This window comes from Oncorhynchus kisutch, linkage group LG12, assembly GCF_002021735.2.
Source record: "Oncorhynchus kisutch isolate 150728-3 linkage group LG12, Okis_V2, whole genome shotgun sequence".
Taxonomy (NCBI): Eukaryota; Metazoa; Chordata; class Actinopteri; order Salmoniformes; family Salmonidae; genus Oncorhynchus; species Oncorhynchus kisutch.
In genome coordinates this window covers 41,805,361-41,827,410 of record NC_034185.2, presented here as the reverse complement: position 1 = coordinate 41,827,410, position 22,050 = coordinate 41,805,361, and the positions used below count along the sequence as shown (strand labels likewise).

The 22,050-nt window shown below is 41.1% G+C and overlaps 1 protein-coding gene across 6 annotated transcripts in view; it reads right to left on the bottom strand.

The window, feature by feature from the left end:
* Positions 1–15,138, bottom strand: part of LOC109900401 (wiskott-Aldrich syndrome protein family member 1) — a 150,198-nt gene extending 135,060 nt beyond the window's left edge. Inside the window, exons 1-4 of one of the 6 annotated variants that reach the window (XM_031837560.1) lie at positions 14,771–15,138; positions 12,552–12,641; positions 12,309–12,427; positions 1,140–1,212 (exon numbers count right to left, since the gene is read on the bottom strand). The gene's annotated coding sequence lies outside the window, so the exon portion shown is untranslated. The remainder of the gene's footprint in view (positions 1–1,139; positions 1,213–12,308; positions 12,428–12,551; positions 12,642–14,770) is intronic. The other 5 variants (XM_031837563.1, XM_031837559.1, XM_031837562.1 and 2 more) reach the window with 5 other exon arrangements.
* Positions 15,139–22,050: the final 6,912 nt, after the last annotated feature.

The following is a 22,050-nucleotide window of genomic DNA, read 5'->3' as shown; positions in this document are numbered from 1 at the left end:
AATAAAAAAAAAGGTTGCCTCTTCATGTTGCTGATTGGAGAGACATCGCTGCGGCTCTCCATCAACATTCCATCAAATAAAAAAATAAAAAACATAATTCACGTAGCAGACAAAGAATATGGTAGAAAGAGTATGTGGTCTTTTCTTTAACCTACAGGCTGGAGATAAAAATGTATGACAATGTAATGAGATGGCCACTTAAAATCATGCAGGCTTCTCCGATCAAATAGCCTAACATAAATCAAATAAAAAATTGTGCTGGCATGTTAACAAACAACATATCCTAAAAGTAAAATGGACAATATAGAATAGACAATCACAAATGTTGTCCAGGAGTTTCACCCCATTGCCATACATTATCAGTAGTTTCAAATTTGTATCTGTACATTTTTGACAAGCTGTGTAAACACATTGCAAATAGGATCACGATAACTCCTGATAAAGTTGTGCAGCTGATATTCAGTGCTTAAATAGCCAAATTGATTAGTCACAGGAATCAGGACTAATAAAGCCAGGACTAATAATGCAAATGGCCTGTTTTACAAATGGTGGGTATTCCTAATGTCCATTGTGGCGACATAGTTGGCTACACCCCAGTATGCACGAGTCGACGTCTTTTGGACATCTTTATTTGGTCCTTTCCGGACGTATTTTTTTTGTGTTTTACAAACGGTAGACTTACCACATTTATTTCAGGCAACAATGTAGGCTACACCTCAGTAAGCACGGACCAACGCCGATGCCTTTTGGACGTCTCTTTTTGGTGCGGTCCAGACCGCCCTTGATTTCATAGTCCACGGACATTCATTTTTTGTCTGGACCAAATCTAAACCAATCATAGACGTCTAAGTTTGGTTCAGATATTGTCCGGTTTGGACCAGCCTTCATTTGGCCCAAAAATAGACGTCTATAAATGAGGTCTTTCAACTTTCATTCAGAACTAAAAATGAACCTGATTTCAACATCCGGAAAAATATGGATTTTTCAACACCCGGAAAAGATGCCTTTTCAACTTAGTAGAAAATATTTAAATGTACGGAAAATACATTTAACCTTTAAGTCAGAACCTAAATTGAACCTAATTTCACCGTCTGGAAAATATGTATTATACATGTCTTTTCAACATAAATTTTACTTACTGTGACTATTCTAGTTTTGCGGGGGCGGCATCTTTTGGTCTCACCTTGGGCGGCAGAATGGCAAGGACCGATCCTGGATCAAAGCAACCAACACAAACAGAAGTGAGAAGAAAGTCTCACCTTAGAGACTGATGCCAAAGCAAGTGGACATCTCACAACAGAGAAATAAGAAATACACATTGGTGAGGATATTTCTGCAGCTATTACTTTAAATCACTAACTGGGCAAAACTGCAGACATGACAATTTTACTGACAACCATATGTAACATTATTTCCTCTAATGTAACAGTTGACATGCAGTTACACAGGCTAATGTACAACTTAAACAAATACAAGTACTGGGAACAAAGGCATGGGAGATTGGGCAATAGGCCATATATGTCCATCTTCCCCCTCCTCTACTTTGGTTCTGTGATTCTCTCCACTGGGCCTGTTCCAGTTCGTAGCAAGTGTGTCAAGGGTTGATAACACAATCCCAGGAGATAAGGAAATCCCACTTGGACGATAAGTACACACTTCAAAGATAACAAGGACACACTTTTAAAGTGGCTTGGGACATGGCCATGGGTGGACTCGAGCACCCAGAGGGCCTGTTGGACAAGGTCCATGGTTTAGGTACATCTCCCCAAACTAGTTGTGCAAGGGTGAATTATAGTGTAGAGAGCGAGAGACGGAACATTTAAATGGGGTGATTTCAAGTTCATGTCTCCAGTCAGGATTTCCGTTAGGAAAATGTGGCACCAGACAACATGACCAGGAAGATTTTAATTTACCGGCCATTTACCAGACCCATATGCATTGGGTGCATAACCCATTAGGGCGTCCACCCACGGTGCTCAGAATGACAGAAATCACATGTAGATTATGGCAATGCATCTTAACAGAACATGAAACTCATGTAATTAAGTGGCCGATAAAAAAACATTTTCAAACATTGGTCAAACACCATTCTAAACAGAACACCGGGGAAAACACAATTATAAACAGCACACCTGATAGCACTACAATATAAGACAGAGATAAAAATCGCTGTTAGAAACTTAGAAAGAGAAACTTCTAAAGATGCAACAACTAGGATGGGTTGCTAATATGAAAACTAGGATTGTGCTTTTGCCTTCTGGACAAGAAAGTTGATATGAAAACCAATAGAACAGGAGATACATGGCTAGTGATGGGTCCAATAGAGAAGTAAATGGAAATAAATGTGCCAAAATTATAGGCAAATCACTCCTGTCAATAAAGGGGGGAAAAAAATCTCCATTCAAAATCCTTCAACAGAAAGCATGACTTAGCCTCAGAGGAATTGAGAATCATTAGCTTCTTTAAAAAATGAGATGTGGATTATTTCAAAATCACAAGCTTGTAGGCCTATGCCAAGTTGGGCAGCCGGCGTGGCAATAGGCCAAACTGATTATTGACTTGCTGCTGTCAGTGAAAAGCATCTAAAATATGTATGAAGATAATGTGTCTTGAGTAAAACAATTTAATCTGAGAAAAGAAGAATGGGAGGGGTAATGTTTGCAAGGATTGGTGATTCTTGCACATTTATTTCATTGTGTACATTTTTTGCAATTTGATAAAATAAATATATACATTCACCATGACATACACTAGCAGTCAAAAGATTTAGAACACCTACTCATTCAAGGGTTTGTATTTTTACTATTTTCTACATTGTAGAATAATAGTGAAGACATCAAAACTATGAAATAACACATGGAATCAGGTAGTAACCAAAAAAAGTGTTAAACATATCAAAATATATTTTATATTTGAGAATATAAATATCAAAACAAAAGGGTGGCTGACAGCTTTGGCAATCTCTCAACCAGCTTCACCTGGAATGCATTTCAATTAATTAGGTGTTAACCTTCATAAAAAGTTAATTTGTGGAATTTATTTACATCTTAACATGTTTGAGCCAATCAGTTGTGCTGTGACAAGGAAGGGGAGTATACAGTAGATAGCCCTATTTGGTAAAAGACCGAGTCCAAATGATGGCAAGAACAGCTCAAATAAGCAAAGGGAAACGACAGTCCGTTACTTTAAGACATGAAGGTCAGTCATTCCAGAACATTTCAAGAACTTTGAACGTTTCTTCAAGTGCAGTCGCAAAAAGCATCAAACGCTATGATGAAACTGGCCTTCATGAGGACCACCACAGGAATGGAAGACCTAGTTACCTCTGCTGCAGAAGATAAGTTCATTAGAGTTACTAGCCTCAGAAATTGTAGCCCACATAAATGCTTCACGGAGTTCAAGTAACAGACACATCTCAACATCAACTGTTCAGAAGAGACTGCATGAATCAGGCCTTCATGGTCGAATTGCTGCAAAGACATCACTAATAAAGGACACCAATAATAAGAAGATACTTGCTTGGGCCAAGAAACACAAGCATTTGTATTTTGGTGTGGGAGTCCAAATTGGAGATTTTTGGTTCCAACCGCTGTGTCTTTGTGAGACGCGGTATGGGTGAACGGATGATCTCCGCATGTGTATTTCCCACCGTACAGCATGGAAGAGGAGGTGTTATGGTGTGGGAGTGCTTTGTTGGTGACACTGTCAGTGATTTATTTAGAATTCAAGGCATAATTCATCAGCATGGCTACCATAGAATTCTGCAGCGATACGCCATCCCATCTGGTTTGCGCTTAGTAGGACTATCATTTGTTTTTCAACCGGACAATTACCCAACACACCTCCAGGCTGTGTACGGGGTATTTTACCAAGAAGGAGAGTGATAGAGTGCTGCATCAGATGACCTGGCCTTCACAATCCCCCGACTTCAACCCAATTGAGATGGTTTGGGATGAGTTGGAACGCAGAGTGAAGGAAAAGCAGCCAACAAGTGCTCAGCATATGCAGGAACTCCTGCAAGACTGTTGGACAAGCATCCCAGGTGAAGCTGGTTGAGAGAACGCCAAGAGTGTGCAAAGCTGTCATCAAGGAGGCAAAGGGTGGCTATTTGAAGAATCTCAAATATAAAATATATTTAGATTTGTTTAACTCTTTTTTGGTTACAACATGATTTCATATGTGTTATTTCATAGTTTTGATGTCTTCACTATTATTCTACAATGTAGAAAATAGTAATAATTAAAAACCCTTGAATGAGTAGGTGTTCTAAAACTTTTGACCGGTAGTGTATGTCACCGGTAGTAAATGTACCGTTAATCCCCGTAATCTAGCTACATTAATTTATGTTAATGCATGTATTAATTAGCCATTTACCATAGTTTTGATGTCTTCACTATTATTCTACAATGTAGAAAATAGTAATAATTAAAAACCCTTGAATGAGTAGGTGTTCTAAAACTTTTGACCGGTAGTGTATGTCACCGGTAGTAAATGTACCGTTAATCCCCGTAATCTAGCTACATTAATTTATGTTAATGCATGTATTAATTAGCCATTTACCATTCTCTTTATCAGAGTGGAAACATTGTTTGCAGAGTTCACCACCTACTACACTTGTCAGAAACAAGTTTTGGTTTATTTAATACCTGTCATTTACAAGATTTGAAAATGTTTTCATTGTCTTTTGTTGGAGTGCTTCGTGAGCATGTCTGGTTTCTCTGTCCTGATAATGTTGAGGGAGCGTACCTAGGAAAGTTACTTTTTTTTTACCCTTTTCTTTTATTAAAACTATAGTTCCTCACAATAAGTTACTTAAAATCTTTCCAACAATCTCCCCCTCGATTAATCACCAATCCTCGGTGTGACAGTATAGGCCTACTGCTACATTGGGCTGATGAGTTCCATGCACTAATTTCTTTAGCCGCCAATGGATCACAATGCATCAATATGGCAGAGGCTGGTGATATTGCATTAGTTTACTTTTGAACTTATAATTTTAATTCAAATGTTTATGATTAACCACGTGACAATGATTGAGAAATTAAAATATTATTATTATTAAAATGAAACTGTTCCATGAAAATTCACATGAAAATCATAACTGGCACACAAGTCCGGAAGAAATGGTAGGAGAAATTGTAAGCTTTCCCAAACATGATACACATGCGCCGCCTATTAAGTCTTTATAAAATAATTACCTCCAAATTTCCATGGGCGGATTTTGCCTGCAGGCTACTTTGAAGCAAGGAAAGCACACCTCATAACATGAAATAAAACATTCAGGTTTCAAAGTAGCTTATATGCTTTCAAAATGCAGAAAGCCTCCAGCTCACATTATAAAGTGGTGGGTAACATGCCGATAGTCTGTTACCTGCACTTAAATGGTGAACGAGAGGCACGCTTCAATTACCAATTAAGCCATTTTTTTAATCGAGCACCAAACTGTTTTTAACATGTGATTGCATTAAAAAAAAATGTTGAGCAATGAATGGGTTTATAAAAGCAAATGTTATACTCCAGCGTCAAACAGCTGAGGAGTTGCAGGAGGAGTTCCTGCTCAAAATAGCTGTACGTATGACTGACGTATGCTGTACGGGGTGTGATAGCCGTGTTGGGTGGCCTAAATAAAATACCTAAATAAAATAAAAGATGGCTAACGAAAATGCACACAGGCCAATTTAATTCCACTAAATTATGAGCACATCAACAGGGCTGGAGTGGAGTGGGTCGAGAATTCAAGTTCCTTGTGTCCAAATGACTTAGAACTTAAAATGATCAACACACACACACAGGGAGGTTGAAAAGGTTAAGCAACACTGAAAAAGTTCTAGCTGCACCATTGAAAGCATCTTGACTGGCTGCATCACTATGGAACCCTGTTTGAGTCTTTGTATGTGGAAAAAAGACACAGGTCAAATAACACTATTTGACACGTTAAATAAGCTTTTAATTTGACACGTCAAATAACACAGTTTAATTGTCGAATGTTGTGTTGGACCGCAACTTCTGGTATTAGCCAATTGAAATTGAACTTCAGTTCATGAAAAGAAAAAGCTAGCCAGTTACTAAACCCTGTTTCCCAAAGCTAACGTTATAAGCAGCCAGCTAGCTTCATGATGCTCGACCGGACCGGGTTATGAAGCTAGCCACAATAACGATTAGGCACAATATTGGAATTTGCTGTTTGCCTTCAAAATAAAAAGTACCTATTTGAAAGTGATGCAGAAGGTTACAATTGGTGGAATCATGCACCATATTTAGACTAGATAATGTCAAACAAGGTTGGAATGTGAAGCAATGAAATGGGGTATCGGTCTACTCAGTGACACCCACAGAACAAAACCGTGAAGACTTTACGCAAATATTAGCGTTGGAGCTCTTAATGTGGGACTGTGAATATGTGAAAGCACCTCCCCAGTGTGTGTATTGACATTCATATTGCACTGTACAGTTTTACCTAAGGATTGGGGATCAATGAAATGGGGTATCAGTCTACTCAATACCCAAGATATTTTTTCCCCATTGTCCTCCATAGAGTTATCAGTCTCCAAAACATCCACACATCCATGCATAAATCATTAAAGACTCCAGCCACCTAAGACATAGACTGTTGTCTCTGATTCTGCACGACAGGCGGTACCGATGCATCTGATACCAACAGGCTTCTGAACAGCTTCTATCCCCAAGCCATAAGACTGCTAAATAGCTAACAAAATGGCTACACGGACTGACTTTATGCACACTCACGCACACTAACACTACAACAAACACACACACACCATTATTTGTGCACACACATAAGCAGATAATTTATACTGCTGATTCTACACACACGCACTCACATACAAATCAGTGGCGACCCATCATTCAGGGCAGAGCCCCACCTGTTTTGAGCCCCACATTTTTTGCATGTTATTTTGGCACATACGTGTCACATATCAGTTTGCAAACAATGTAAAAATATATATAATTGAGTTAATAAAGCCGCATACAAACATGGTCTGTTTTGTTTTCTTGAGTAGAGCAGCTCCAAAATGCAGGTGTTTCAACCTAGCTCAGTGCTTTCTGTGGTGGTGGGGCAAGTCAGCAGAAAAAACGGAGCTTTGCGCAGCGATGATCTCAGTGTTCTGTCACTCATGGGGACACTACGTCACCACCAAGTCGAAGGGTAAAGCTAGAAAATTCAAGCCCCTTGGGTGCTGCTATAGAGTTACATTAGAAGTGCCCGTCCAAGAAGGCTCAAGGACATTGGCCACAGATAAAATGACATCAAATCACAATATATCTACGGTAGTTTTGATTGGACTGATTATGTCAACATGACACTTTCAAAATCTTAGCTAACAGTAATCATCATGAATCAAGTCGACAATCTACTGGCAAATACTTTTTAATCCATGTTATATGAAGAGAAATTATCGATAAAACGTTAAATGGGCCACAAAGTTGGAAATCGCAAATTCAACAGTGAGTGGTTTGTAAGGAATCAGTGGCTAACGGCAAGCATTGTAAAGCAATCATTAGCCTGCCATTCAGCAGTGGTGGAAAAAGTACAAAATGTTCATACTTTAATAGAAAATGACTCAAGTAAAAGTGAAAGTCATCCAGTAAAATACTACTTGCGTAAAAGTCAACAAATACTTGGTTTTAAATATACTTAAGTATCAAAAGGAAATGTAATTGCTAAAATATAAGTAAAAGTATAAATAAATAAAAATTCCTTATATTGAGCAAATCAGATGCCACTATTTTCTTGTTATTTTAATGTACGGATCGCTAGTGCCACAATCCAACACTCAATTTACAAACTAAGCATGTGTGTTTAGTGAGCCTGCCTGATAAGAGGCAGTGGGATAACCAGGGATGTTCTTTTGATAAGTGTGTTACGTATACCCCCTCTCCAGCACTCGAGGTTGTCAGGCTGCTCATTATTACGCCTCTTTCTCAAGATACAACCTGAAGATCACTGATGACATCATGATTCAACCTTTTTCCCCCCTCTGAGTTCCCAGGTGTCTTGAATTAATTCATGCTTTTGTCACTTCTAGGTTAGACTACTGCAATGCTCTACTTTCCGGCTACCCGCATAAAGCACTAAATAAACTTCAGTTAGTGCTAAATACGGCTGCTAGAATCCTGACTAGAACCAAAAAATTTGATCATATTACTCCAGTGCTAGCCTCTCTACACTGGCTTCCTGTCAAAGAAAGGGCTGATTTCAAGGTTTTACTGCTAACCTACAAAGCATTACATGGGCTTGCTCCTACCTATCTCTCTGATTTGGTCCTGCCGTACATACCTACACGTACGCTACGGTCACAAGACGCAGGCCTCCTAAATGTCCCTAGAATTTCTAAGCAAACAGCTGGAGGCAGGGCTTTCTCCTATAGAGCTCCATTTTTATGGAACGGTCTGCCTACCCATGTCAGAGACGCAAACTCGGTCTCAACCTTTAAGTCTTTACTGAAGACTCATCTCTTCAGTGGGTCATATGATTGAGTGTAGTCTGGCCCAGGAGTGGGAAGGTGAACGGAAAGGCTCTGGAGCAACGAACCGCCCTTGCTGTCTCTGCCTGGCCGGTTCCCCTCTTTCCACTGGGATTCTCTGCCTCTAACCCTATTACAGGGGCTGAGTCACTGGCTTACTGGGGCTCTCTCATGCCGTCCCTGGAAGGGGTGCGTCACCTGAGTGGGTTGATTCACTGATGTGGTCCTCCTGTCTGGGTTGGCGCCCCCCCTTGGGTTGTGCCATGGCAGAGATCTTTGTGGGCTATACTCAGCCTTGTCTCAGGATGGTAAGTTGGTGGTTGAAGATATCCCTCTAGTGGTGTTGGGGCTGTGCTTTGGCAAAGTGGGTGGGGTTATATCCTTCCTGTTTGGCCCTGTCCGGGGGTGTCCTCGGATGGGGCCACAGTGTCTCCTGACCCCTCCTGTCTCAGCCTCCAGTATTTATGCTGCAGTAGTTTGTGTCGGGGGGCTAGGGTCAGTTTGTTATATCTAGAGTACTTCTCCTGTCCTATTCGGTGTCCTGTGTGAATCTAAGTGTGCGTTCTCTAATTCTCTCCTTCTCTCTTTCTTTCTCTCTCTCGGAGGACCTGAGCCCTAGGACCATGCCCCAGGACTACTTGACATGATGACTCCTTGCTGTCCCCAGTCCACCTGGCCGTGCTGCTGCTCCAGTTTCAACTGTTCTGCCTTATTATTATTCGACCATGCTGGTCATTTATGAACATTTGAACATTTTGGCCATGTTCTGTTATAGTCTCCACCCGGCACAGCCAGAAGAGGACTGGCCACCCCTCATAGCCTGGTTCCTCTCTAGGTTTCTTCCTAGGTTTTGGCCTTTCTAGGGAGTTTTTCCTAGCCACCGTGCTTCTACACCTGCATTGCTTGCTGTTTGGGGTTTTAGGCTGGGTTTCTGTACAGCACTTTGAGATATCAGCTGATGTACGAAGGGATATATAAATCAATTTGATTTGATTTGAAAGAACCATAAATCCAGATAATGCCAGACTTCGATGACCAAGTTTAAGTGAGCACAGCACAACAAGGTGAGTCCAAAAATGTATTGTATGCTACTGCATAAATGTAATATGCCAGGGAGATATGTATAATGTACCTAAGAAAATATTACTATGTGTATGTTGTGCAGTAAGCTGTTAGTAGCCCATGTGCCTCACCCTAATAATTTGGTCTATTTTCACCTCTTAATTTCAGCTACTGTGCTGACTTGGTGGTGCACATGTAGCCTACAAACTATTTTTGAGAAATGTAATCAAAGATTGTAAGAGCTTTCATTGTCTGCTTATATGCCCCCTTTATTTATCCTACAGTTCTGACTTTGTGTAGAGGGAGAACACTAAGAATGGCCCATGTTCTGAATTCTGTTGATGTACATTTCAAAAGTGCTGAACAAATAGTTATATTGACTACGTCTGTCCTAGCTCGCTCATTAATGTCTTAATCGAAATTAAAGATTGCCTCTCATCCGCTTGTCGTCCCCTAATGCCATAGTTTGTACATCTCAATTGTCAGTAGAAACCACATTTGTTTAAGCAAGTCAGCCATGTTAAAAAGGTAGTAAATGAGGCTGAATGAACTGTTTCACTGCCAGACTAGGCTCCGCTGATAGCCAGGTGTAGCAGTAAGGTGTTGAGACTCTGCTGTTGGGACAGCTTTATGCAGGCCCTAAAAGTTTTTGAGCACCGTTTGTCACTGTTATACTGCAATTAATGTATTGTTTTGTGTTGTGGCATTGCTGGAATGCAACCCACATATATATATATATTTTGCCCCACCAAGATTTACATGCAAAAATCACAACCGCATACAATCATTTATGCAGCTGCTGCTCCATTTATCAAATATCCTGATGCCCAGTCACCTTACCCCATTACATATCTACCTCTATCAGTCTTGTATCCCTACACCAGTGGAGGCTGGTGGAAGGAGCTATAGGAGGACGGGCTCATTGTAATGGCTGGAATGGAATCAATGGAGTCAAATGTGGTTTCCATGTGTTCGATACTGTTCCATTTGTTCTATTCGAGCCATTACAATGAGCCCGTCCTCCTATAGCTTCTCCCACCAGCCATGCAGATGGTGAATATGGTACTGGAACTGACTGACCTGGTATGTAAACTCAGCAACAACAAAAAAGAAACAGCCCTTTTTCAGGACGCTGTCTTTCAAAGATATTTGGATTTTAATGAATTAACTTCACAGATCGTCATTGTAAAAGGGTTTAAAAACTGTTTCCCATGCTTGTTCAATGAACCATAAACACTTCATGAACATGCACCTGTGGGACAGTCGTTAAGACACTAACAGAAGGTAGGCAATTAAGGTCACAGTTATCAAAACTGAGGACACTAAAGAAGCCTTTCTACTGACTCTGAAAAACACAAAAAGAAAGATGCCCTGGGTCCCTGCTCATCTGCGTGAATGTGCCTTAGGCATGCTGCAAGGAGGCATGAGGACTGCTGATGTAGCCAGGGCATTAAATTGCAATGTCTGTACTGTGAGATGCCTCAGACAATGCTACAGGGAGACAGGACAGACAGCTGATCGTCCTCGCAGTGGCAGACCACGTGTAACAACACCTGCACAGGATCCGTACATCCAAACATCACACCTGCAGGACAGGTACAGGATGGCAACAACAACTGCCCGAGTTACACCAGCAACGCACAATCCCTCCATCAGTGCTCAGACTGTCCGCAATAGGCTGAGAGAGGCTGGACTGAGGGCTTGTAGGTCTGTTTGTAAGGCAGGTCCTCACCAGAAATCACCGGCAACAACGTTGCCTATGGACACAAACCCACCATCGCTGGACCAGACAGGACTGGAAAAAAGTGCTCTTCACTGAAGAGTCGCAGTTTTGCCTCACCAGGGGTGATGGTCGGATTCACGTTTATCGTCGAAGGAATGAGTGTTACACCGAGGCCTGTACTCTGGAGCGGGATCTATTTGGAGGTGGAGGGTCCGTCATGGTCTGGGGCGGTGTCACAGCATCATCGGACTGAGATTGCCTGCAATGACAATCTAAACGCTGTGCATTACAGGGAAGACATCCTCCTCCCTCATGTGATACACCCTTCCTGCAGGCTCATCCTGACATGACCCTCCAGCATGACAATGCCACCAGCCATACTGCTCGTTCTGTGCGTGCTTTTCTGCAAGACAGGAATGTCAGTGTTCTGCCATGGCCAGCGAAGAGCCCGGATCTCAATCCCATTGCGCACGTCTGGGAGCTGTTGGATCGGAGGGTGAGGGCAAGGGCCTTTGCCCCAGAAATGTCCAGAAACTTGCATGTGCCTTGGTGGAAGAGCGGGGTAACATTCTGTTTGCCACATGTCTGTGGAACTTGTTCATTTAGGTCTCAGTATTTGAATCTTGTGTAAATATTTGTATTAACATGACATGTTATTGTTTGCTGAAAATAAACGCAGTTAACAGTGAGCGGACAGTTCTTTTTTTGCTGAGTTCAGTATGCTTACTTGTTTTCTCATGTTCTTTATTTATCCAGGCGAATCAATTAAGATTTTTTTTTACAATGATGGCCTGGCCAGTGACGACTGGGAAGGGTGTTGCAATAAAATAAAAACATTGAAATCACAGGACAAGACAGGAACACAGAAGGAAAGAGACATAATGACAAACACAGAAGTTAATACCAAACAGTTATAGCACAAGGAGAACAGAAATCACAACACAGCAGTACAGAAACAATGCAACATTTAGTAAAAACAGTCAGCATAGATAGTAGACAGTCAGCACTAAATTTGATAGAATATCAGGTACACCTACCTGACCAAGACTGCTGATATAGAAAAAAGAAAAAAAAACATAACCATGCAGTGATTCAGGGATATTGTCTTCTCTTCTTCAAAAAAAAAATTGGATCAGATTATCATTGCTTTCCTGATCTGTTATTAGATTCGGGACCAGAGATAAAAAGAAACGTATTAATTTCAGGGGATTCCTTTCAAATTTCAGTGGAAATGTATGCAATATGGCATATCATAAAAATAGAGGGTTGAGCTAACCTACCGTTCAATATTTGAATGACATGTGCTTCTCGCTGGCAAATGCAGGACCTGTTGCACTCCTTGCCACCTTGGTATACACACAGATGTTGAACTATAGGCATCAAATAGGACCGTTGTCAGTTAGCCTTATATTATGTTGGCTGATATCATGGTGTGAGAGACATTTTAAATAATGCAATCTTATCACAACCAAATTAACTGACAATCATAATATACTGAACAAAAATATAAAACGCAACAATTACTACAATTTTACTGAGTTACAGTTCATATAAGAAAATCAGTCAATTGAAATAAATTCATTAGGCCCTAATTTATAGATTTCACATGGCAGGGGAGCAGCCCAGCCAATCAGAATTAGTTTTTCCTCACAAAAGGGCTTTATTACAGAAAGAACTACTCCTCGGGTTCATCAGCTGTCTGGGTGGCTGGTCTCAGACGATCCTGCAGGTGAAGAAGCCAGATGTGGGGGTCCTGGGCTAGCGTGGTTACACATGGTCTGCGGTTGTGAGGCCGGTTGGACGTACTGCCGAATTCTTTAAAACAATTTTGGGGGTGGCTTATGGCAACAGCTCTGGTGGATGGTGGTGCAGTCAGCATGCCAATTGCACACTCCCTCAAAACTCCCTCGAAATGTAAGAGAAATAATATTTTGGTGTGGAAAGTTCCTAGGGTCTTTTATTTCAGCCCATGAAACATGGGACCAACATTTTACATGTTGCGTTTATATTTTTGTTCAGTATAAGCACATCCTGAAATGAAATCCTGTCAATATCTATATGTAACCAGTAGGGATGCCCTGCTGTCGGGGCTATAGCCCTAAGCTGCTACTTTGAAACTACCCGAAAAGGCGTTAGAGAAACATTTGCATAAAAACAAAAAATGTAGGAGAAAAAAATACACCCAAACTATATAGCCATCTCAAAACACTAGTTGTGCTTCCGGATAGCGTGTAGCAGTCACATTATGGGTGCGTTCGTTAATTCACTCAGGCTATCTACTCCGATTTCAGAGCACTCGTCTGAGTGTGCCAGAGTGCAGAATAATTTATTCATTTACGAAAGCTCAACAGCAAATTGAATATAGCCGGTGTCAGTAAACATCGCAAAAATAAGTAATTAAATTGTTGCCAGCAGCAGTTACCAACGCTCTAGATTACATGAAAACAATCTAACCAGCTCTGCTAGAGCGAGTAAAATGGTCAGACAGGTGTTCTCTCATTTATGTCTGGAAGGAGCTTGCAAGCTAGCCAACGTTAGCTTGGGTGCTTGACTGCCGTTGTGATGTCAGAACGCTCGAATCTACCCTACTCCAGCTCTGAACGCTCCGAGAGCGAAACGCTCTGAATTTACGAACTGACAATCTGACAACTCTGATTTACGAACGCCCTCTGGCACTGCAGATTTAATTTACGAACACGCCTTGTGTGTTTTTGCCACAAAAACTCAAAGTCAGAAAAGGGTTTCAAAGAGACTTCCCTAAAAATGTTGTCCATGGCTGTGGCATCCCCAATAGACAACTTCAATGGAAACGAACTGAAGGTCGATCGAAGAGGACCCCAACCCTTCTGCACCGGAAATCAATGCGTTCTTCGTGCAGATATGAAACCACGTCCATGAGTGCTTGCCTTCCACAAAGGGTTTGATGCACCGTTATCTTGCAAAAATGCAACAACAAAAAATCGTCAGCTAATCAAATAACGATTGTTACCCAGTTTACAAAAAAAAAAAAAGTTCGTGATAATGAATTGAGAAGATGTCTGATGTATATTTTCATTCACACCAACCCTTCAGAATGACAATGTGGTGTGATAGTTAGCATGCTGCTTGCTAACAAGCTCTCCTAATTTACAACCACCATCAATTGAACCAATTACGTTAGCGTGAGTTCTAATTTCAAAACATGACCACTGGTCAAGTAGCTAGATGTTCTCGCTCTCTTTTTGTGCATCCCGGTTAATTGCCGTATACATAATGCAACCAATAAAACCAGACGTGCAACAAACGGACAAGTTAAATATTTTCCTCACACCTGTCACCTGAGTGGCTAGCTCAGTTGATCGCTACAAATGTTAGCAGATAGTGATGCCTAAACATTTTAACAGTTAATAGTGTAAGTAAATGGTCGCGATTTTACTACGTTTCCCAATTCTCAAACATTATTAATGGTTGCAGTTTCTAATGCATGCAAAAATGCAGTCATGATAAAATGTTATCATACCTCAAATGTCTGTTCAATTCCTCCTATATTCTTGCCATCCCTACTACAGTACAGTACACGCCGCTGTTTCTATCAGTTGACAGATCCAATCCAACCCACTTCCATGCTTTGGTTATCATAGCCAGGGAGAAATTAATCACGTTCAGCAGCGAAGGAACAAGGCACTATTCCCTCACAGAAGGGCTCCAGGGGGCACAATCTAATGCAACAGATACTACAACAATCGATTTTAAGATTAATTCACTGGCGAGGAAACTATTTTATCAATGCAAAGTAGAAAATATCATCTTGACTTCGTGGGGAAATGTACCTATCGCAAAGACTGTGATGGTACGTACCACTTTCTATTGTTTGAGAGCCACCTCACGCATCAGAGCGAGAAGCCACAAAACTGACCTTCAGAAAATGCACACCTGATTGGCCCATTTTCTTCAAACCACTCCCGGTCTTCTCGTATGTCCAATCCATAGCAAGGAGGTGGATAACAATGTGATTAGTTCTGATTGCCCTACTGTACTGTGCAAATAGATTTTTATTTAAATTATTATATACGGATATTTTGTTATTGCAAAACTTTATCACAGTTACACAAATATAATATATCTCACTATTTAAGTTATTGATATAGGTAACCATAGGATTACATGCAATTATATATAGGGTTTAATAATAATCATCCTGTGGGCAAGGTTGGGTAGGTTACTTTTTTAATGTAATTTAGGTTAATGCTTACGTGTCCAAAATTGTATTAAGTAGGCCTAATGTAACTTTTGGATTACCCAAACTCAGAAATGTAATCCGATTACTTACTTTTCGATTACTTTCCCCTTAAGAGGCATTAGAAAAAGACAAAAAGGATCCATGAAACACATTTTCTGTGACATCCTGGTTGACACATGCTCAGGTGAGGCAAACGTAAACTTTTTTCAATGCTGAAATTATTTATATATTATTTATATATTATTATATTATATATTATTTCAATTCCTTTCTGAATTGAAAAGTAATCCAATAAGTAATCATGTAATTTTTCAAAAGTATCTAATCTGACTGCAATATTTTTTCTGATAATGTAACTGATTACATGTATTAAATTACTCCCCAACCTTGCTTGTGGGTTATTATGGCTGCGCATGTAATTAACTTTCAGATCGCACACAACACCAACTAGTGTTATTGGCTCATTTGTTTCCGTCCAAGGAATATTGGCCAATCATTGTCTTGCATTTTGCCTGCAATAAAAGAAAGAGGCGATTCGATTATCTGCCCCGAATTGCACCGGTGGAAGGAGTTTGTACGGGTGAAAAGTGATTGCATTCGTTTTGGGACATGGTTGCCTCCCGGGCGTGAGCCAGGTGCACATCTCTGGAGTAGGATTCTGTTTTTTTCCAAATGCAAAAGTGATTGCTTTATCTGCCTTCATAATGAAGGCTAGTTTGAAAATTCGAACATAAAATATGCCTCGTTGACAACATGACCGAGCATCGCAGATTACTGTTCGATTTGAGGACGCTTTTGACCGTCACGTCACAGGCCAAACACATGTGCACGACGGCTCAGCTTAATCGAACTCCCTCAGACAACGACCAATAGAGAATTATATCCTGAAAGGTTTATAAAATTAATTTAATTGATTCAATATTTAGATCACTCATCTATTGAAAACATAGGAGTGACTTATGTTAATACACATTTTGTCATCATAATATTTAACTAAACCATGACGTTTATTATATGTTTGTTCACGTTAATATTACAGAGTGAATACTTTACTTTTAGGACATTTCCGGTAGTGTAGTGCTTGCACAACTTCCAAGATGGCGGCCACCCTCGTTTCGTACTGGAGCGATTCAGATAATGAGACCAAATCATGTTAATCCCGAAAAGGTTGACCCCGATGCTCTGGCACATCTTCAACCGTTGAAATCTGGCAAAACAAGGTCACTGTCTGTCCTCAATTCAGCTCCTGAGGTCGCCTTAAAGGTACGCGAGATAGCTAGGCATATTATTAGCCGGCTGCTAATGTAGCTAACGTTAGCTTGTGACAAAACTACTAAATGTAACGTTAACTTAATAGCTACTTAGCTAGCTACACTACATGGACCATTGAAAGTAAAGTCACACATTTAGCTAACGTTAGTCGATAATAATTTGATGCTGACGCGTAACACTAAGTAGCTAAAAGGGGTTCAGTAATGTCGTTAGCTGGTCAGGTGGGGAAATGTTAACTGTCTAGCTTGCTTGCTAACGTTAGCCAACTTGCTGTTAACGATAACTTGAAGAACGTTGTGATTATGGTGGCCTATAGGGCGATACTTTGGCCTACACGAGTTTTGCGATTTCAAGTGTCACCCATACTGATCAGCCAACAGTCCGTCAAACGGGAGCGAACGCATCTCAATTCAAAGACTGATTAAGAATGAATTAAGACTGATTAAGAATGAATTAAGAACGTTTGAGGGAAACTTGTTTTGTTCTGAACGTGACGGTTTTGTCGTCACCCAAGGTAACAACGTTTAATGAAGTGAACGCAACACAGGATAGAAGTGGGACAGCTAACTTCAATCCCCTTTAACTTAAGTGTCTTCATCATAGTTTGATGATTGATCAGAATGGTTAGCAGTATAAAACCTGTCATGTTTCTTCACTCCAACAGGAGGCTGTGGAGGTCACCTACAACCCCACATATGAAACCATGTTTGCGCCAGAGGTAAAATTTTGACATTTTAGTCAAGTAAACTGCCTTACTTCATTCTGACTGTACCTACCTAAGATGTTCATCATTAGCATATTCACGTTGCACCCCTTCTAGTTTGGTCCTGTCAACCCATATAAAAGTAAACCGATGGCTGCACCCAGGAATATGCTGTCTGGCTATGCAGAGCCTGCTCACGTCAATAACTTTATGTTTGAACAGCAGAGAAGGACCTTCTCCACCTTTGGTAAATATACCTTATTCACACCCCAGTCATTGTCTATGATAGAATGTATAGCTGTGACGAGGTCAGCCTTACTTTCACCTTGAATCTAAAGGTTTAGGTGAATGTAGCGTCTTAGTTATTTCTTTCACTTGTTATTCGCCGTTGCTTTCAGGCTATGCTCTGGATCCGTCTGTGGATACAAGCCAAAACTCCTCCAGTAGCTACATCGGTGCAGTGGACGAGGCAGAGAAAAAGAAAGGTAATTTCCTGCTCATTTTGTTTTGCTTGTGGTGGATACCCCGTGTAGGTGACATCATCCTACGTCACCGATTCTCTTGAATGGGCTTCAAGAATATATAATAAAATTCATGAAAACGTGGTTATTTAACATATATCAGCTTCATATTTGTTTACGTGTGTTGATTCAGTCATACCCGATGTCTGTTATCAAAATATTTGACACAGTGAGACATCAACGGAAGTTAGGAAAGTCTGCTTTGGACCACATCCCCTGCTGCTTTGGTAGCATGTCGGAGCGTGTCTGCTTGAGCTGAGGACTTACAGGACGGTAAGAACCTGTTAATAGGCTGTTTGGTGTTTTATATTATTTTACACACATTTGTTTTTACTGAACATTGCCAGCCAATACTTTTGAAAAATGCTATCCCTCCCGAAAAAAATGTCTACTGGCAAGCTGTCATAAGATTTGCAGTTTGTGTGTAGATTTTCGGCTTCTTCTTGGCCGTCAAATACGTTCAAACATGGCGAGTTTAGACAATTTAATATACAGTTTTATCTTAAATAGCAGTGTTTTCATGTTCTCATTCTTAGCCACAAAACAAGGAATACGGAAGTAAAATTGACGCGTGTATATTGCTAGCCGGTAAGGAGAATGTTTTGAAACGCAATGGAAAGCCGTTGAAATGTATAGTGTAGTCATTGCTTTCTATAACAGTCATTGAAAGAAAGAGAAGAAAATGGCAGTTTCTCTTGTTTCTCCTCTCGTAGGATTGACTGTGTTTGAGGTTGGCCCAAAGAAGACTGACAAGAGGAAAAAGGTGCAAGGAGGTGAAGCGAATGACATTGACAATTACCTCGGGCCCTGGGCAAAATACGTGGATGAAAAGGACGGTGCCAAACCATCAGAGGTAATCAATAAATCAAACAATATTATGTAAAGCTCAAACGGGGCAGCAGGGTAGCCTAGTGGTTAGAGTGTTAGACTAGTAACCGGAAGGTTGCAAGTTCAAACCCCCGAGCTGACAAGGTACAAATCTGTCGTTCTGCCCCTGGACAGGCAGTTAACCCACTGTTCCTAGGCCGTCATTGTAAATAAGAATGTGTTCTTAACTGACTTGCCTAGTAAAATAAAGGTAAAAAAATAAATAAAATAAAATAAATGTGGATTATTGTATTATACAGCAGCGTGATTATTTGGACTTAACTGCTTTTCCTCATAGAAAGATATTGTCTGATTCAGACCGAATGTTTTCTGCTGATTGGTCTGTAGGAGGAACAGAAGGAGCTGGACGAGATCACAGCCAAGAGGCAGAAGAAGGGAAGGAACGAGGAAGAGGCTCCGGCGGCGGAGAAGACAATTCTCCATGGTAACTAACACTCATCTCCGCCATTACTACTTACATAACTGAACTGATCAGCACTCACTCAAATAAAAATGAGATGTTGACCATTATGTAGTAAGTTCTCAATGTCTTACTGTTTATCTACTGTGTCTCCAGTCAAAGATGCGTACGACTACCAGGGGAGGTCATACCTCCACGTACCCCAAGATGTGGGCAACAACCTGCGTACTGCAGACATCCCAGACAAGTGTTACCTGCCCAAGAAACAGATCCACGTCTGGTCTGGACACACCAAGGTAGGGTGTGTGTGTTAGCTAGGGTGGCATACTGTGTACTTTGAAATACACTCATCGGGTTATTTACAGAGACGGGAAATGTGAGCGAGCGAGAAAGAAAGTGCTTATGCAGCAGAAGTAGTGTTGTGGAGATGTGATCAGGCCTTTGGTTCTGCCTGTATGCAGAGAGGGGGCCGGATCACTCGGGTCTAAAATGAGCAGGGCTTCCATCTCACTTACACAGGAGCCAGTTGCAGACTGAAAAGCAAGAGGGATGAATACAAATGCAGCATGCTAGTGGGTTTGTGGATGGAGGGATAGAGGATGGATGAGAGGAGAGACGGGTAGATGGTTAATAGCGAGTTTAGACACATTGTCTGGAAACGCCATTGTGATTTGAGTAAAATATCCTGCATGGCAGATGCAGTGAGCGACATGTCTTGGCACAAATCAGTGTGCAGCAAGGCATTCTTGCCTGTTTTTATGTCTCTAGCCTTAGAATTCAAGAAGCATTTCATCTCTTTCTGCTGCGCTGCTAGCCATATGGCAGGCGATTGGGCCCTACGCAAACAGCATTGGTACACGGTCCGTTCCAAAAAAGTAACTGCACAAATGCATGTCGAAAACAATGCTGCGTTTGTGTAAAGTGTGGAGTGTCCTTTAGTCTAATCTTACACACACTGAACTGTCTATGATTAGGGGAACAGTGTTGTCCCAAGTCAATTTGTTAGTGGGTATTATCATACACGCAAACACACAGGGTTGGGGCACCCTGAAGCTTGGGTTCACTATCTAAGATGTGCCAAATAAATTATCTCCAGCTCAGGGCTCCAGCTATGCATTTGGTTTGCTAAGTGGATGGCTTGCAACATCAAGCTTCTTGGTTACAGCAGAGACAATCAATCCCCTCCTGGATCAAGATCCCTGCTCCCTAAATGTGTTTTGTGTGTAAATCATTTTTAATTTTTTTTTTGCTTTTTGAAAGAAAGGGCGCCTCTTGTGTGCACTTCCAGTAATACCGTATACCCCAATATGAGAAGAAATGTTATGACAATCTTGAGACCGCCCAAACCTACTTTTCAGAGGTTGAGTGAGGGAACACTCGTCGGTCACTCAGTTGCATCCAAAGATATTGTCATTCTTGCACTTCCAGAGTAATTACCTATTTCTTCTAAAAAAATAATTTGAAATTGCGACACCTCTGGTCTCCACAACTTATTGGCTTTTCAACATTGCACAAGCAATTACATTTTGTACACTTAAGTTTACAAATTTAGTTTAGAAAATAAAGACAAATGTAATGAACAGAATTATTGGTACCCCAGAGCTAGTACTTGATTGCAAGGACTTTGACCAAGATGACTGCAGACAAACACTTCTTCTAGCCATCAATCAGCTTGCTGCACCTTTCTACTAGCAGTTTGGCCCACTCTTCAGCAGCAATTCTGAGAGGTGCCCTCCACCACAACTGAAGTGTTGAGATCTCACCTCGCATTATTCAACCTCCCATATTAGATTGTCCTGTGTTCTTTTCAACACTAGGGATGCAACGGTACAGTGGGCCCACAGTTCGGTATGTATCACGGTTTGTGGGCTACGGTAACGGTACAGTTTCGCTATCTTTATTTAAGAAAATAACAGAAACACATTACCCTTTAATCAATGAATAGGGCAGCAAATCTTTAGCTATGAATACTCCCACAGTTTTTGTTATTTCTTTGTGTTATTCTGAATTTGTCGCAAATTGCTGTTGGAAGGCAGCAGTGAGAGATTGTTGTTTTCGCTAAGGAGTGGAATCTCCTTGCTCCACCTGCAAGGGATACGGCCGGGTGACGGCGACGTAAATGACACATCATGTTAGTGTTTCCACTCGAGTAGCCTAGGGTGGCAAAAGCAATGCTTGCAGACTGTATTTTGTTTACGGTCTTACCCTCGTCGTCGTATTGAACTCTGAATCCAAAATGTTCCCACACAGCGGATTTGAAAGACTGCAGTGCCTCTTCAAATTTGCTTCTCTCTGTCTCGCTAGTGCTCGCCATTGTCACGTCGGGGCTGGGAGAATATTTGTTTTTAGGTTCCCCTCGCTTCACGGGGCCCCTTTTTAGGGAGGTTTCCTACTGAGATGTCATTACAAATCGTCCATTGGTTGTTTAAGGGGGGATGGGATTGAGGTTACTTCAGTTGCTACATTTTGAGACATTGCTGTGGAGTAAAGTTTGTCAGCCCTCAGGAGCCCCCTAACGGCCCCAAGCAGTTGCCTGCCTTGCCTGTTCATAAGCTGCACGTCTGTGGATCTGAATGTACAACGTGCGTGTAGTCTGCAGCGCAATCGACACGTTTTGGAAATGATAGGAAAATGACAGGCATATCAAAATTCTGCGGGTTCACGTGTGTATTGAACCGTTTGGGGCGTACCTAACAGTTCGACAACATACTGTGTACCGTTGCATCCCTAGTAAACACAGCACTGATCTGTATTGCTAAAGAGCTCTAGTTTTGTG